The following is a 19,239-nucleotide window of genomic DNA, read 5'->3' on the forward strand; positions in this document are numbered from 1 at the left end:
TAATCCTTGCCCATGGGTGAGACCCGTGCTCTCTCACATCAATTTCAGTTGTCTTCTGGATTGCACAGGCCAATGAGCAACATTTTAGTTACAGTAGTCCTGCAGTGGGCTTCTCAACCTGGCACTACCGCCATTTTGGGCTGTATAAGTCTTTGTTGTGGGGGCTGTCTTATGCATTGTAGGGAATGTCTAGCAACATCCCTGGTCTCTACCCACTAGATGCCAGTAGCATCCCCTTTTCCAAGTTGTAAAGACCAAAAGCTTCTCCAGTCATTGGCACACCTCCCCTCGGGACAAAACTATTCTTGCTAGCCAATATTTACTCAAGAATAGTTCTTTAATTGGAAGAATGAATACATGAATGAATGGTTGAATGAATGCATGTAAAGAAAGGAAAAAGAAAAGAGACTTGGAAGGGGTGCTATACTTCATCAAAATAACAAAGTCTTTTACTATCTTTATTTTTTCATATTCCAAGTTAACAATTGAAAAAGAAAAACAGAAATGGAAAAAATACGCACATACGTGTGTGTCTGTGGGTGCACATCCCTCCCCTGGAGACAACATTCTTATTTGATCTACAGGGTCATGGACCTCAATATTCCTAATTACAGCCCTGAGAATATAGTTTGAGATGTTAAAGAAGTAGACAAATCAACCGTTGACTGTTTGCTGGTTAATTGAGTCACTGATGTAACAGCTCTTCATGGACCACCTCCTTGGTACCAGGGTCTGTGTCAGGCAAGTCTAGTGGACTTAAATGCATGAATAGCTGTCTACAATATGAGGCAGTACGATACACACTGCTGTAAGAGAATTAAGAACATACTGCTATGAGAACACAGATGAACTGTGTCTTAGGGTGTGGGTGGCTTTGGAAGGATTCTCTGAGGAACATGAGAAGTATCCCACAATTAATCATTTATGTAAGTCTTCCCAGCTGTGTGCACTCTTAAACAATCAATTACTTGTTTGTTTCATTCTGTAAATTTTTAAAGTGCCAAGCCTTTTTCATTTAGTTAGTTCTCTTTGTGGATAGGAAGGAGCTTGGTGTGTTTGAGAAGTGGCAGGAAGAAGGTTTGAAAGGCATTGTTCTTGGTGTGCCAAATGCTATGGCAATCAATGAAACAGACATGGTCCTTCAGAACTTAGAGTCTGTAAAGCAAACTTCTGGCTTTTTGTCTTTTGCTCACTTCATGTACATCCTTAGGTAGGTAACTTTAACTCTCTAAACCTGTTTTCCCAGGTGTAAAATTAGGGGATAGGATGAGATGATTTCAATGTGTCATCATCTGACCTTCTATTATTCCTCATTATTTTATCCCCCACAGCCCTTAAATCACTCAGGTCTCAACAGCAGTCAATTCCTGTCTTATCTGAGGAAATAAAATGGATGGGAAACACATCTTGTTATAGGCTTGGGTTCTTGAGAAGTGGCACCACCCTCTTGGGGAAGACATCTTCGCCCGATTGAATGTATTCATTGGGAAGTAAGGGAACTTGGAGGAAATGTGAAATAAAGGAACATCAATATCAAGTTCTGAAAATAGTTATATGAGTGCTGAGGCTCACATCTGGGAACATTATTTTGGTCTTACAAGATTCCTTTTCTGTGTACGAAATGTAAGTGAAAGTTCTTTATCCCACAGATAAGAACCAATGGTATAACCTTCATAAGTGGTTTATACTTAACCTGTTTTTCTACCCAGCCTATAATTTGAATAATTTTTCTCTGGTGACAACTTACCACTAATAGTAATGTGTTATCTATAATAATTGCAAACCATAGTTTAATTCTTGTCCTGGATACTGTATGAATTCTCAGGCTGCTATGTGTGTAGTATCTCATTTGTTCCTCCCAATGACAATATGATGTAGGTTGGGTGAGGGTCATTATTCCCATTTTTTTGATAGGAAACTGAGATTCAGAGAGGCTTATTAACTGACCTAAATTCTCAAAGCTAAGAAGTCTCAAAGATATAATTCCACTTCATTTGTTCTACAGAAAATATTCAAGAATGAATAAGAAAGATTCAAACCAAAGGGAATTCACAGAGTGAGAGAAAATATTTGCAACACATATGCTAACCAAAGGACTCTACAAAATATAAAGAACTTCTGCAAGTCACTAAGTGAAGACAGACCATTCAGCAATAGTAAAGCACAGGCAAAAGACTTGAACAGGACTGTCATTAAAAGAGTATATCCAAATGACCAATAAACTTATGAAAGGCTGCTCACCTCCGTTAGTCATCAGGGAAATGAAAATTACGACCACAATACAGTGTCACTGTACATTTACCAGAATGGTTCAAATGTCAAAGATGGAACACATCCGAACATGTTGAACAACAGGTACATTCGTTAGTAGGAACTAACCAATGGAAACAATGATAATAGTTAATAGCAAGAATAGCTAGGGAACATACAGAGCAGCTCTGTACACTGTTGGTGGGAGTGTACGTTGTTGTAAGCACTGTGGAAAAATGGCAGTATTGATTAAAGTTGGATATTTTCATACCCCGTAACAGAGTAGTTCTATTCCTAGGTATCCAAAAGAGTAGTTGGCAAAGAATTATGTGCAGGAGTGTTTAAGCAGCACCATTTATCATAGTTCCAAACTGAAATCTAAATATTCATCCACAGAGGGATGGATAAACAAATCAATATAGTTACACAATGGAGTATTATACAGCAATGAGAATGAAGAGTAACACTGTAGCTAACAACATTACTCTGTCTTACGAACATGGAGTTTACTGAAAGAGGTCCTAAGCAAAAGAGTCCCTGTAATACCCTGTTGGTACTAGAAATAAGGGTAGTCATTAGCTTTTGGTTGTGGTGGTCAGAAAAGGATACAGGGGATTCTGGGTTGCTGAAGATACTCAATTTCACGATGTGAGTGCTGGTTACACAGGCTTGATCAGCTTGTGAAAAATCCATTAAGCTGCACATTTATGATTTTTGCACTTTTCTGTAAGTATGTTATTCTTCAACAACACTTTACTAAGTCCAGCCAATAAAGAACTGGAGTCAGTAGGACACATGAGTATCTCTGTACGCCAAGAAAAGGGATGACTCTAAAAAGAAAGTTTGTGGGTAGCTTATTTAAGAAAGTGTAGGTGAGGGAATGAGGAAGAGTGAAAGTTTGGATACCAGTGTGTGAACAGACCACCGACCACCTGCTCAGGTGAGGACAAAAAGCTTCACGTGGGTTAAGTAAATTGCTGAAGGTCCGACAGCTCGTAAGCGGTTCAGCTGGAATTCTAATCAAAGTCTTTTTATTCCATAGTCATGCTCCTTCAACTGTACCATCTCAGCAGGCAATATTTCACTTCAGCCCTGAGACAGAAAGGAATAGGAAAAACAGAAGGAGGTAAAGGGGTCGACATCATCAAGAAACAATTTAAAATATTGGTTTACAGCCTGCCTTTCACCATAAGCTCTATGAGGATGTGATCCTTATCTAGCCTGTTAGCTGCTCTGTCCCCAAGAAAAGTTTTTGAATTGAAAGAATGAGTGAATGAGTGGCGAGGAAAAAGAAAACAGCCTTGGGAGGGATGTCACACTCCATCAAACCGACACAGTCTCTTATGGCCTTTGGTTTTTACATCTAAGTGAAGAAACGAATAGAAAAAAAAACAACGTGTGTATGTGTGTGTGTGTGTGCATGCGTATAAATCTCCCCCAGCACACACACCATAGACGACACACTTCCTTGGCCCACAACTTCAGGGGTCTCCGTATCCCTAATTACAGCTTATCCTGCAGGCTACACAGAAGCACTGCTGATTCCAGCACTGGCAGGACTCCTGTTCAAACATACTTCCCAGAAATCTTAGGCGGCTCGCCATGGTAGAAACAATTTACGTCAGATTTTGAGCAGGGCACTCGGTGGAGGGTGGGGAGGAAGGCGGGGGCGAGTCGTTAAAGGTGGTAAGAGTGAGGCTTTTCATGGACGCTACAGCTGATCACTCTTTCCCTGGTCCAGCAGAAGGACAAAGCAGTTATTATTCCTCTTTGGCTCACCATCGCCTCAACAGCTCCGCTCTGAGAGTCAATGGCTGCCCGAAGATTCCTCGGGGGATACCGAATGAGTCTGGCTATGATGCTAAAGAATTTTCCTCTCTTTTGCTGGCTCTCTTGGTGGTTTGCCATAGTTAAAAGATTTCTTTTTATTAATTATGGATGATCTTTAATGTTCCCTTTAGTTCATGGACTGGTATTGAAATGACCTCAGGAATTATTTAGTCAAACTTCTTGCCACTGCAGGAATTATTTGCAGAGCAAAAAGTCACTCTCCATTTGATAAATATTTATTCATTGTGGAAGGCATTGTTAGTATTCTACCTTCTGTTCAACTGCTCTTCCTTTCTCCTTGCTAACAGCACTCTCATGGAATTTTTTTTTTTTTTTGAGTGGAAGCATTATGTCTACACCCAAGCAATAAATTTTTATTGCTGTAAGTCAGTCATGATAACCTTATTCTCACTCTTGTAACATTCTTGGGAGCCCTAGTATACTTTAGTTTTGGCCGAAGAGACCTAAGAAAAGGAAGTTTTCCTGCAGAATTCTTAAAGAGGTTTTGATTTTCTGATGAAAAGGGACAGACACTCTGCAATGTCCTTTCTCACTCTGGCCTTGACTGTGAATATGATAGTTACCACCTTAGGACCATGAAGATAATGGCAAGAAAGCTATAGACATTATTGATCTATTGAACCCACACAAGTTACTCATGTGATATAAATGTTGGTGGGAAAGTAAATTGGTACAATCACTATGGAAAATAGCATGGAGGTTACTCAAAAAAAAAAAAAAAAAAAAAAGTAAAAATAGAACTAATGTATGATCCAGGAATTCCACATTCCATTCCTGGGTATTTATCCAAAGAAAATGAAAACACTAATCTGAAGAGATACAGTCACTCCCATGTTCATAGCAGCAGCATTTATAATAGCCAAGGCGGAGAAGCAACCTAAGTGTCCAGGGATAGATGAATGGATAAAGAAGAGCTATATTTATATCTATCTATTTATATCTCTCACAAATACTGTATGTTTTAATTTGTATGTAGGATCTAAAAAACTGAAGAGAACAAATATATCAAAACAGATACAGACTTTCAGATACAGAGAACAAACTAGTGGTTGCCAGAAAGGCGGTAGGGTGGGGATGGATGAAATAAGTGAAGGGCATTGAGTTACAGACTACCAGTTATAAAATAAATAAGTCACAGGGATGTAATGTACAGCATGGGCAATGTAGTCAATAATATTGTAATAAGTTTGTATGGTGCATAAACTATAAAACTATTGAACTGCTATGTTGTACACCTGAAACTAATATAATATTGTAAGCCAACTACACTTCATTAAAAAAAAAAAAGAACATAATAAGTCACTGTGGTCAGGTTTTCTGTTTCTTGCAACTGTATTCAGGCGCTGTGTTAAGGAAGGCATGTGCTAGACGTAGAGATGCAGTGTCTGGATCTCCCTTTGCGGAGGACTTCCTGCCCAGCAGTGAGGACGAGGATCAGCAGACAGCCTTCCGCCATCAGGCCCTTCAGTGTGCACCTTAGCTATGGAGAAGTACTAACTTGGTGTCTCAGCCGTCCTTGGGGCAGCCTGTATCTTGTGCCTCAGTGAGGTGGGTGCATAAAGAGCCCCAGTCATTTGGGGCCAGTGTATGACACTCTGACAGGTAAGACTTACTCTGGAGCTCCCCACTGGGTTGACTGAGGGTTTGTTGAGATGGCATTGCATTAATGGCCTTGAAAGGAGGTAACAAGGAAAGATACTCCTCATGGATAGAGCTTTGGGCAATGTGGTTATCCATTTTGTGAGAAATGATAATTGGCCAAGGTTAGAATGGACACCTGGGCGGTGGGAAATGGCCTGGCAAGCTGGTCAGTGATATGGAAGGTAAAAGACTGGACGGACAGAGACAGGTGTTTGGACTAGTGGCATATGGATAAACACTGGGGAGTGGCACACTGTTGTGCTACAGGTGAACAGCCACCTGTGAGTGTCCGTCATGGGAAAGGCACTACGTAGTTGAGTAGGCAGGTCTAGTGGACGTCAGCCGGCCTCTGTCGTCAGGCACTGCAGGGTCAACACAGCGGGGACATGAGTGATGCGGCCAAGGCAGCAGACATGGAGACTATACAGCGGCCCCACCGCATGGGCTCCCACCGACCAAAGCTGCTAGTGTCTGACGTGGCACTGACTGGATGTTTAACCCACCAGCAACAGAGATAACACCACGAGCGCCTGACACAGCATCAGTCCTTGAGAAGGTGGATCGACCACATCAGGCTCTTTCCGTTCTGGAGGGGTTGGTGGTTCTTTCTCACAGGAAGAGACACAGTACTTTGGGGTTGGATCTTCCTTTACGGCCTCTGGGATTTAAGTAATCACCACTATTTAAGAGCTTATGGCACCTACAGCATGGAATTCCCATATAATTTTGCATCAGACCCGTAGACTCACTTTATGGAATAGGAGATATAAAGGAATTTTTTTTTTCCCTTGAATTGAGCAACAGTCTACTCTCTTAAAACAAAACTTCTCAGTTTCATGGTGCTGCTTTTATGGTACTATCTTACAAGTATTTGCTCATAAATGTATACCGGGCATTCCTGACTTGGTCTTCCCAGCTCCCTAGGGCAGGGTCTGGACAGGGGTAGAGATAGTCCCTCCTGTGTTAATTCCCTGCTCCTGCAACAGAACAGTTCTATACCCTTCTGTGCAATAGTGCTCAAGAAATTAGCATTAGCTAAGAAATGATAATTGTCACCATCATTGTTATCAGCATCACCAACATCTTTAAACCATTTGGGGAATAGAGTAGAGTCATGGCAACTGAGAAAGGGCAGTGTCAGTTTAGAACTTAAACCACTTGAGAGCTTTGAAAGAACAACCACATCTTCTTTATCCATTAATCTGTTGATGGGGACTCAGGTTGCCTCATCTTGGTAATTATAAATAATGCTGCAGTGAACATTGGGGTACAAGTATTATGCTAAGTGAAAAAGAAAGACGAATACTGTATGATATCACTTATATGTGGCGTCTAAAAAATACAACCAGCAAGTGAATAAGACAGAAAGGAAGCAGACTGACAGATACAGAGAACAAAGTAGTGGTTACTAGCAGGGAGAGGGAAGAGGGGCAATACAGGGGTAGAGGACTAAGAGGTACACACTGTTGTGTATAAAATAAGCTACAAGCATACATTGTACAACACGGGGAATACAGCCAATATTTTAAAACTATAAATGGAATATAACCTTTAAAAGTTGTGAATTACTCAATTGCACACCTGTAATTTATGTAATATTGTGTATCAATTACACTTGAAAAAAAGAAAGCTTCTCCATGATAAAAAAAGATAAGGGTCAAAAAGAGAGGGACAATGAAGGGATGAGTGTGAGAAAGAATGAAGCAGACAGGAGATGGGGCAAGACAGAGTGGGGATAAGAGAGACAGGAGTAAAAGAGAAAATACTTCCCTGTGGTAAAAAAAAAAAAGTCATATTTTAAGGGTCGAATGAAAGATGAAGAAAAATATTGGCAGCACATATTTAGTTTCAAAATCCATAACAGAGAGTTCCAACACATAAATAAAGGAAATAGACTGGGTTGCCCTTTTTATTTCTTACGAAAGTAGTAGGTAAGTTGTCTCATCAGTGCTTTAAAAGAAAGACATCAAGGAGACAGAGGCGTTCTGGGTGTGCTGTTCCTGCTGGCGGAATTGCACATCCGTGGGGTTGCCACGGGCGAGGTTTGGGCCTTTGGGTCCTCGGTCTTTCCAGTCCCTCAGGGAGCAATTCCAATCTTGCTGAATAACCAGTATCATCAGATACTGATTATTAGGCCAGACAGCGTTTTATGAATGAATTACAGAGAATGTAACTGTAATGAGGACTAAGGAGTGCTTGTTTGTCATCACATTTTTCTCCAGTGGGGCACTTCCCAGGGCAAGTTAAGTCCGCGTCAGTAACGTACCTCTGAACACAAGCAGTAGACCCACAACATCTTTTAAAAGCTGTCTTTGGGACCTGTAGAGAAAAGTTGAAAGAGCCCAGGTTTCGGGAGATGGAAAGGCCAGGATTTGATTCTCAGTTGTAGCAGGAATTAGAGCGATTTTCTCATCCTCTCTGGACCTTGGTGTTTTATTCCATTTCAAAGGGGTAATGATTTTAAGGATTACTGTGGGGGATTACGCCCGGCACTCCAAATGTGGGAGTCCTCATTGCTAGGACATCAAAAGCCCGAGATTGGCCAATCAGAGCTTCTGCTTCTTCCGTTTACTATGCTCTTGACCTTGACCCAAATTCCATTTCCATGCAAACCACATGGAGCCATTAACATATCTTCCCTTAGAATGTCCAGGTTCAAGTCAATAGATAACAACTCTTCTGTGTCTTGCTTGAGATCTGAGGATGTCCACAGTTACTCTGGTTGAATTTGGGTGATTTCGAAGTTTTCTGGGTACCACATTTACAATGTCCTGTTTTAGGAAGGGCTACTCTGGAAGGAAAGTGCTGTTTATTACTCATAGCTTGTCTTTAGTCGCTGCCAGGTGCCTTTCCTCACCTTATTTCAAATTTTATTTACTCAGCAAATTCTTTTAGAATTATCTACGATGTGCCACGCACTGTGTAAAGTGTTGGGGGTACACAGGCTAATAGCATCTGGTTCTGGAGATGAGGTGTGGGGAATACAGACATTTCGTTAAAATAAAAATGTGATCAGTGGTAAAGCAGGATTATAGCTAACATTTTTATGTCATTCTCTACTCATAATGTCTCCTTCAGATACTGTTTGGGGAAAGTCCAGTTTCTTACTAACATGTTTCCGGGGAGAGACTTCTATTCCCAGGAGAGAAGTGAATTAGGACAGGAACATTTTTGCCCCTTTGAGCCACCGTCCTCACAAGACAAGCATCTGGTCTGAATGTGAAATCTGTACACAGCTTTAGCTTCCTTTTCTTTTCCTCCTCCTGGTTGGAGCAGGCCCACTATTGTCCAGTTTCTACAGGGAGGAGAGTTTAATATGACGGAGACGGTAGCGTTAGGAGTAGTTGGAAACCGTATTCTGACAAAAGGCTATAAAGCGCTTTCTCTAATTCAGCTTCAATGGTGATAAAACTTTGTTTTATCTTCATTCTCCTGATCCCTTGTTGATTATTTTTTCCTGCATATTCTCTCTGTGTCAGGTGGTTTGTGTTTGTTTTTCACACTGTACAAAATCCTACAACCTTGCTGATTGTGTGTCTGCTTATTTTAGCAGAGCTTGAGTAAAGAAGGTATTAATTTCTGCCCAACTATTGTGACTGTTTCTCTTCTCAGGTCTGTAAATACTTGCTTTATGTACTTTAAAGCTATGTTATTAGATGGACGTAAATTTAGAATTGATACACTTTCTCATAGGTTGCTCCTTTTATTATCAAAAACTGCACCTTTTAATCTGGAGTGCTGTTTCTTGCTTTAAAATATGTTGAATATTGGTGTATGTCAAACTTCTTTTATTAATGTTTATAGTGTATAAATATTTTCAACCATTTACTTTTCAAACATTCTATATCCTTGTATTTAAAGTATGTCTCTTTTAAGAGATATATAGTCAGTTTATTTTTAATTTGTGCTTTTATTCTTTGTTCTTTTAATTGAAATATTTAGTTCATTTATATTTAAAGTAACTACTAATATATTTTAATTTATATGTACCATCTCTACTTCTATCTACTGAACTTTTTCTATTTTTTTGCCTTCACTTGGAATAATAATATTTTATCATTTTATTTTTCCCTGTTCTTTCACTATATATCATTATATAACCTAGGGAATTCAACTCCATTTATTCTATCTCACCTTTTTGAGCTATTATTGTCATGTATTTAATTTATTTTTTAATGTTTTATTATTTATTTTTTATACAATTTTTAAATATTACACTCCATTTACAAGTATTACAAGATTTTGGCTATGTTTCCTGTGTTGTATCCTGTCTTACACCTAATAGTTTGTACCTCCTGCTTCCCCACCCCTATATTGCCCCTCCATCCCCTCTTCCCACGGATGCCCACCAGTTTATCCTCTGTATCTGTGAGTCTGCTTCTTTTTTGTTTTATTCACTAGTTTGTTGTATTTTTTTCAGTCCACATATGAATGATATCATACAGTATTTGTCTATTGCCGTCTGACTTATTTCCCTTAGCACAAAGTCCTCCAAGTTTGTCCATGTTGCTGCAAATGACAAATTTCATTCCTTTTTATGGCTGAGTAGTATTCCATTGTGTGTATATATACATATATATGTGTATATATACCATATCTTCTTTATTCATTCAACTGTTTAAACGTTTGTTTCACCTCGTATAGAGTTCTAGGGTAGTCATTATTTTATTTGACACTATGAATATATCATTTCAATTTTTCCTGGCTCCTATATTTTCTCTTATGTGGTCAGCTATCACTATTACCAGTGTTGATGCTCATTTGAAATACCTGTCTATCTGCCTGTTCATCCATCTATCTGTCCATCCATCCATTATTCTCCCACAGAACTTGGGATGGGGAACAAACACATGCCTCCCTACCTAGGGGGTAAGGTGCAGGGTGACGGCACAAAACCCTATGACTCTGTGCAGTTAAGCACTCATTCTGCCATTTTCACTTCAACCTTTTACATCCTTAAATGTGACCATTCACACTTTTTTTTTGGTCTCTCCTGCCTTTATCTAGATTTAAAATATGCCAATAAAATTTTTTTTGAAGAAACTACATAATTAGTGTTAAAAATACAGCATATGGTTTTAGGTTCATTGAGTAATTATTTAATTTTCTATAGTTTTCTGTTTCCACAAATGTTGTATAATGAACATTTGTTACGTTTACAACAGAATTTTTAATTTTTTTAAAAAGTGGAGTTAAAATTATTACCTTGAAATGTGTCCTAAAAGTCCATTTAATGATTAAGTGCCAGAATTATAATTAAATACCAAAATTATTTTATCTTTTAAAAAGATAAGTAATCAGTCCTCTTCCCCACCACATCTTAGTTTTCTTAAGTGTCTCAGAATTAGAATGTTACGGTTTCTGCACAATATTCTATTTAAATCAGATCTGAAGTCTTTTAAGGATCCACTAAATTAATCATAAAATATATCACTTAAGGCATCCCTAGGCTATAGAGAACTTGTTTATTTCAAGTGATGTCACTGATTAATGCCCACTTGGTTTTGCCTTTCTTCTCCCCCTTCAGGTCAGATGGAGCGCCACAGAAATTCACTGAAGGCTGCTAGCCAGGAGACTCAAGAAGGAATTGTTCAAAAGGAGAACTATCCAAACATTGTCCTCTCCCTTTGCAGCCTAAACAGGAAAGAGAACTCATAGGTAAGCAATAATAGGTGCTCTGTGTGCTGGAACGCTCTAAGAAGGTATTGTCTAGGCTGGGGAGCTGCGGCTTTGGCTACATGTTCAATGAACCAAAGTCTATGAGGTTCAAGTTCAGAGAAATGGACTTCTGCCACTGCAGACTCATTAGGGCTGATGCTATCACAGTGCTAAAAGGAAAACCTTATGTTCACCTCGGGGCTGCCAACTGTCCAGCTGCCATCCACATCAGCAGTGGCAGGGAATGCTCTGAATTTGGGCTAGAGAAAACATAGTGAGAGCCAGGCCGGTCAATGAGCCTAATCATGATAATGCTAATAATAGCAAACCTTTATTGAGCCCTTTCTGTGAGCCAGCACTGCGGAGAGCGGTCTGCGTGCATTACCCCGTTTAATCCTCACTGTTCCAGTCGTGAAGCTGGAGCCGCTTTGATGACTGTTTTGTGTGTAAGAAATGAGGCTCAGATGGGTTAATTTGTCTATGGTCACTCAGCTGGAGAGCAGTGGAGCTGGGTTTTGCACTCTAGTTTGTCTAATGCTGTAGCCTAGAACCTCACCACTTGGCTTTTCTACACCTGAAGTCCAGTCCCTGGTCCTCCAGGATGTGACTCAGAGCCTCCCATCCTCTCCCCCGCCAGGGTCTCCCCTCCCTGCCACCCCATGCCTCTTTTCTCTGGCCCTACCAATTTAGCTTCCGCTTCTAAGTGTTTCTAAGATTCTTTGCTTTTTGCTTGTCACTTGTGCCTTAGTGGTATGCTCTCTTCTTGACTAACAAACCAACTCTATCATGCATTAATTCTCTGTGCAAATGTCGCTTCCTCTGTGAATTCTTTCTCAGCTTCCTGTTCCCAACTCTTGGCCTCCTTGACGACTGCCTCAGCACCAAGTTTATATTTTAGCATAGAAGTTAGCAAACTACGGCCCAAGGGCCAAATCTGAGCTGCTGCCTGGTTTTGTATAGCCCACAAGCTGAGAATAGTTTTTATTTTTTAAAAAATACTTGGAGGAAGAAAATCAAAAGAAGAAGAGTATATTGTGGCACATGAGAATTATATGGAATAGAAATTTCAGTGGACATAAGTACGTATTTTATTTTTTTGGTACATAGCTATACTCATTTGTGGACATACTGTCTGTAGCTGCGTTTGCCCTACAGTGGAAGATTTGAGGAGTTGCAGCAAAGACACAGGGCCCAGTGTCTAAAATATTTGCTATCTGGCTCTTTATGCAGAAGCGATTTGCTAACTCCTGCGCTGGACTACTGTTGAATGGTGTTTTGGAATAATGTGCTCACCCATGTGTTACTGATTATTATGATGCTTGTGCCCAGCACAGGGCTTTGCTCTTAGTAGCCAATAATTTATTGAGCATATGAAAAGTTAAATGAGTATAAAGGACAGATTCTACACTTGGACTCCAGCATCATTTCTGTCACTTACTGTTATCTGTCGGAATACTCAAAGTAGGATCATTTAATAAACATTTTTTTTCACAAAGGGATTGTGCAGTAATTCAAAGCTAGTAACATCTGAGATGTTACCATCTGTCAACCTAAAGGGTCCAGAGGTGGGAGCAGATTCAGGATGCTGGGATAAAGTCAATGATAAATCATGGAGAGTTGGCCACTTTGGGAGTACCTGTGTCTTCTGTGGAGATACGCAGCCCCTGGCAGGATCCTCTCAGGGAAGAAGCCAGGAAAAGAAAGGTCCTGACCTCATTCTCCTCCCTCTTCTCACCTCTGCTGGGTCTGCCTGTTGGTGCTGCCCATGTGGGCACTGGAGACCCATCAGTATCACACGTGGAGACTGGCTCCCGGGAAGGAACAGGGTGGAGAAGATGGCAACCTGAAGGGGCAAGGGGAAGGCATCCTACACATAGACTTAGCGACAGATCACATCTGTTCTTCAGGCCTTAATTTCTTCGCCTGTAAAATGGGCAGGTTGGATGATAAGGTATTTATAATAATAATAGCAAAAACAACCACACTGATAGAACTTATTTGTGGAGACCTTATTATGAGCCATGCATTCACTTTGTCAAATAGCCTTCAGAATAAATATTATTCCCGTTATACAAATGAGAAAACTGAGGCTCGGTGAGATGCTGCAGGACACTCATTCACACAGTAATAAATTGCCGCATTTGAAAACAATGCTTTCCTGAAACCCCTCCCTCATTTTTACTTACTGCAACCCCAGCCTGGTTTCACTGGGGAAATGGCTGATTGGGGCTTCTGCTGTCTTTAAACTCAGTAGTAACTAGTCAGTCTCGGGTTCCTTGATCAGCTCTTCTGGATTCACTAAATTCACACAGCCCTCCCTCACCTTGTACCTGGTTTCCTGTAGACACTAGCTTCAGCCAGAGTCTCCCGTATCCGTCCCCTGAAAGATCAGAACTGCTGAGGAAACATGCGCTCCCCACCCCCACCCCCGTGCCCTCTTTCTAGTTATTGTCCTAAGCTCAGGCTCGGGCAGGAGTCCTGGTAACAGAGGTCTGTCTCATCAGTAGAGTTAGTCTGCTGACAGATATTCCAAGGTTTTCCAAGAAACATGCTGAAGGCTGAGTGTTACAAGTCTGAGCCCTGGTATGTTTATTTATTCTGGGCAATTTGCTGAACACTGGAACCCTTGTACATCATAGTGAGGATGTGATTTCTTAATTATTTATGCCATTAATAATTGACACCATTAATAACACTGTAATGCCATTAATAATTGAGTACGTAAAATGGAATTCTCTGGAATTAATTTATTATTATTAATTCTCTGTGCCAGCCATCAGGCCTCATTAGAATGGTGGTCAGGGTGTGCGCATCAGACTATTTAACTAGTCGTCTTCAGGTTTGGAAGGCCAAGGAATTGTGGAATTCGCTTCAGCCACTTCTTTTCCTTACCATTCACAGTGCCTCTTTTGTCTTTTCTTCCCCAAGGAAGGGGGAAAGCTTCCTCTGTACACCTCCACAGAATTCAGCACATCTCCCTGCTGGCTGATAAGACGGGGCCTAATGAGAGGGGAGGAAAGCTGCCTATGTGACTACAAACCCTTGCATCAAATCTGCTCTCAGGGCTTCCAGCCCTCCCAGGCCAGGTCCAGGGCTCAGGCTCTTTCCTGCCAGAGACCCCGAGGGCTGTGACCACATCCCTTCCCTGATTAAACCTTTGGCCACCTATTCTCTCCCTTAGGATCCCTCTTCCTTAAACTGTCCAATGAGAACATTCATGTCCCCTCATCTCCCCTGGGTGCTAGCCCCTAAGACAAAGGCACTTGAGCCTTGGGAGAGCTCAGAGCCAATTATAAGAGAGATGCTGGAAGGCGAGGACAAGAATTACCTACCTGGATCATATACACCGGCTCCATTCTTTTGCTTTATACAGAGCGCCAGTTCTCTGTGGCACTGAAACTCACCCAGCCTGATTTCTTTATCCGTAAAACGTGCAATGTCTACAGCAAAGGTAAGAGCATTGGCCACGGGGAAGCACTGCCCCACGTGCCCATTCCAGGAAGGACTGGGTACTACTCAGCGCGGAGAACTGCCTCATCTGATGCCACCGCCTTCTCAGGTAGGGTGACCGACTCACTTGGTTTCTCAGCACTAAATGTCCGGCATAGCAGGATGGGTCTCTGGGCTGGAGTCTGACCCCGTGGGCACATCCTTAGAAGCAGAGCCATGTGCCCTCAGCGTTTGGCAAGGCTGATCCTTTGAGTTTTGAGTGCATTGTCTGGAACAGGGGACCACAGTGATTCCGCTTCCATCCCCTCCCCACCCTGTACCAGCTGAGCTGAGTACAGCTGCCCGCTAAGCCCACTGGGGTCTTGTGACAAGGAGATTAATGCGATGTATTCCCCCTGTGAACCCCGCACCACTCCCTAACTTTCTGACGGTGCTGCCACCTCCCAGATTTTATCATAGTGGCTGCTGGGGCTTGTCTTTCTCTCTCTCCTGGACTTGTGGGCCTCTGACCCCAGGCCAGTGACTGGCTTGTTTGTGTGTGATGAAATGAGCCAATGGGTGGTGTGTTGCGACCTCTACCTCTCTGTCTTGTATGCCCTTTAAAGTTGAAAAGGGCGTCCAGCTGGGAGAGTTTAAACGTATGTGAACACCTGCGACATCAAAAATCTAGGTTCATCTCCCACCTCCACCTAAAATCCTAAGGCCCATTTTGCTTAACTTACAGGTTTGTTTGTGCATGAGTAAATATGTTAAATAATAAATGCAAAGTCATTTTAGGAATTATTTATGTGAGCGGTTAAACCTAGAAATACTCTGTGTCTCTGTTTAAACAGTCTAATCTAGTCTTCGATATAAACCAGAATGGGTCAGAGTTGCTATTCTGAATTGTATTGGGGCTTTCTGATAAAATAACCTAATATTATCTACTAGTAGATACTTATTATTAATCTTCTCTTAGTGGATCGAATGGTTCAATTAGTTTTTTAGAATCTTCAAAAATCTTATCTGTGCATCCTGGAGCCTTTTTCTCTGTGCCCCTGGAGGTATACATAAATAGATTCCGTCACGTGCCCTAGGATGCAAATTGTGGCTGTTTTTCCGTCTCTTTGACCTTGTTCAACCCTCCGTCTGGGTTTAGTCTTCCTGATTAACCAGGGGGAAAGAAAATGCATGGTATCACCTGGACACTTTGATGAAGGATACTGAACCCTTGTGATAGAAATCGTCTTCTCCCTGATGAAACTTATCAACTATTAATTAGTTCACTCAACTGACCGGGGATCCTTCTGCATCAGATGATATTAAATGCTATGGGAAAAGGAAACATCTGGGACTCAGAGGTCCATGAATTTGAAACTCTTTGCTTTTCCTGCCACTGAGGTTTGAAATTGGGTGCTGCCCTAAATTAGGTTTAAAACTCAGCTCCCAACTAAAAATGCTAGGCCTTATGTTAGCAGGCATCATCCTCTGGCGTACGAAACGTTGACTCATTTATTTGTTTATTGTCTGTCTCCCTCCATTATAAATAAGTTCTGCATGGTTAGAGATTTTTGTGATGCGTACCTAAGACAGCAGTTTTTTATCTGTTGAGTGAATGATGACTTTCTGAATGTTCAAACTCATAAAGTCTCAAGTGGAAGGGATTCTCAAAGCCATCGAGGCTAACTTGTATTCTGTGCCCCCTCTAAACAGTCATCACCTTGACCATATGCCATTCCAGGGAAAGGGGCTCATTATCTCCCAGAAGGGCAGCCCAATTATTTTGCTTTGTGGCATAGAATAAATTTACCCCAGGGAACCTTTTCCATTAAGTCACAACTATTTTTGTACTTTTAACAATGGAATGAGACTTACAGCTGCCTCGTAGAGTTAGTACTCTTCATAAAGTCAAATGCAATTTTTTAAATAAACATTTATTTGAGTCATTCTGTGCTCTAGGTGCTTTGCTTGTAATACTTCACGTAATAATGCAATGAGGTAATCTTTAGTGTACCCATTATCCAGATAAGCCAAGTGAGCCTCAGAGAGGGTCTTATGAAGTCACTCAGCTTAAAAAGTGTAAGAGAATTCAGTTCTGAATTCAGGTCTTCTTAGTGTTGTAATGCCCATTGCTCAAATAATGACTAATCCTTGCAGAACCCTGACAGCAGCTCACCAAATGCTCTAATGTAACTGCCTTACTTGAAATTTACTACCACCCTAAGGGTATGACTTTTCAGGGCTGTATAATGACCCATTCAATGCATGTGCTTCCCCAGGCGTTTTAGGCTGTTTGGGTTGTTTCAAGTAATTTACATTTTACACTCAAGGTGATTGCCTATACAACTGTATAAGGCAGTTGAACAAGGGAAGTTGAGTTCTAAGTATTTTTCATAAAGTATTGAATGAAGTGAATGTTAATCATAAACGAATAGTAATGATAACAATGTTAAGTGACCGCTCACCCAGGGGAACGGACCTGAAAGTTAGATTTTCAAGAAACGTGGGCTTCTTTCAAACAATGGGCTGATTGTCCCACTTGAATGAACTTCTTCAGAATGTTGCTAGACAGCGGAAATAGGAGGCTGTGCCCTGCTCAGAGCAGGCCTTTCAGCTCTCCAATCAAGTCTGCTACATCTCTCATAGAAGATATCAGAGATGCTGAGCACTTGGCAGTGAACAAGTCCTCTGAATCATTGCAATTCCAGGCTAGATGGGGCACATGACCTAAGGAAATACCTTTCCCCCAGAAGTCACTGGATATATCCTGCATCAGAGTCCCAGGACCTCATTGTTTGATTAGGGCTATAAAATAACCTTGACTGGTGAGCAAGACAAACTCATTAACCCGTTTAGCAGATGAGGAAACTGAGGCTCAGAACTTCCAAACTCAATCTACTGCTGTGAAGCAGTGCCTGAGGACCAGAACCAGAATAAAATTCATATATTTGTAATTCATAGTATTATATATCTATAATCTTGATGCTATTTGCAATAGTCTGGTATGTATGTGTACAGACATGAAATCTTAACACTCTGTGATAATCTGGGATTGGAAGAGTTTGCTTGGATGATGAAGGCTCTGAAATGTGGTGTGGTCTGATTTCCCTGGTGCAGTGGGTGTTACACAATTTTTCAAATTCTTGAATTTCAAGCCAGAACTATGCATTTAACTATTAGGAGAACTCAGTGAAGTATGGCCTCACACAGAGGGAGAGAGCTTTATTCAAAGTGCTTTTTAGAATACACAGCATTTACTTCCCTTGATGAATGCAGTGATCTAAGCGCTTCATTATTCAAACATGGGGTGAATAATAATAAGGCCCTGGCTGAAACTATTAAGGAGGGGAAATTACTTGGAGGGATTTGTAAGTCTTTGTATTTAAACTTACTCGACCTCTTCTCTTGGAGAAAACATTCCTGAGACTCGATTTGACTCCTTTGCTGCTGTGCTATTTTATTTTCTGTTCAGGTCAGAGTTGCTAAAAAAAAATCCTGGATGTCTCCAATGTAAGAGGCACTGGGTTATAGAATTATCAAAAGTAAAGACGGAGAATAGCTGCGGAGCTGTTGCCCTCGTCCTGCGGGGACCAGTGCTGGATTCCACCCTATAATGCGTTCCTCGTGTTGCGTAGCTGAGTCTGATTTCAGTGGTGGGTGTAACCAGAGACCTTTGCCCCCAGATTCATTGCAAGCGGCTGTGGACAACAAAGGCCACTAGAGGACTGACAAGGGGTCCTCTTGAAATGAACGTAATCCAAAACCCATCACAGGGTTTTATTAGAACCAGAGAAGGCGACAGAACTATTGGTCATGACTCCAAAGAAGCTGAAGGAAACCCACATGCTTCAGGGACTAATGCAAAACTATTGCCAGAGCCAAAGGCTCATATCAAGTTTTTTTTTTCCTCTTTGACTGAGGGCAGAAGAAAGTGCTAGTGTTGTTGAATTTGGGCCACTTATTTTGGCTTTTTTTCCCTTTTACAACTCTTCTGGAAAATGTGACCATAAACCTCTCTAAAACAGAGAATGTCTTCTGTGGGTTTCAATTTGACACACATCACCCGATATAAGTCAGGATGCTTATGAGCACTCAGTAGAACTTAGCCTTCGCTTACCTTGTTTCTTTCTTGGCAATATCCACTTATTTTTATTATTTTTTTTGTAAGGGAGAAGACATTCCCTTAGGAATTAATGGAAAGAGCTCTAGACTGAGAGTCTGGCGGTGTAGGTATGAACCTAGCTTTTATCAGCTATTAGGAAGTTCCTCCAGGAAAAATTCTTAACTTCTCTGAGCTTCAGATACAGTTAGTGTTGTCTTAAAGAATCTGATGACCTGAGGCCCATCATTTCTGTTTTACTGATGAGAAAAAAAAGAAAGTGTTGTTGAGAGAAATTCCATACTTACATC

The sequence above is a fragment of the Camelus ferus genome, chromosome 25, assembly GCF_009834535.1.
Source record: "Camelus ferus isolate YT-003-E chromosome 25, BCGSAC_Cfer_1.0, whole genome shotgun sequence".
NCBI lineage: Eukaryota > Metazoa > Chordata > Mammalia > Artiodactyla > Camelidae > Camelus > Camelus ferus.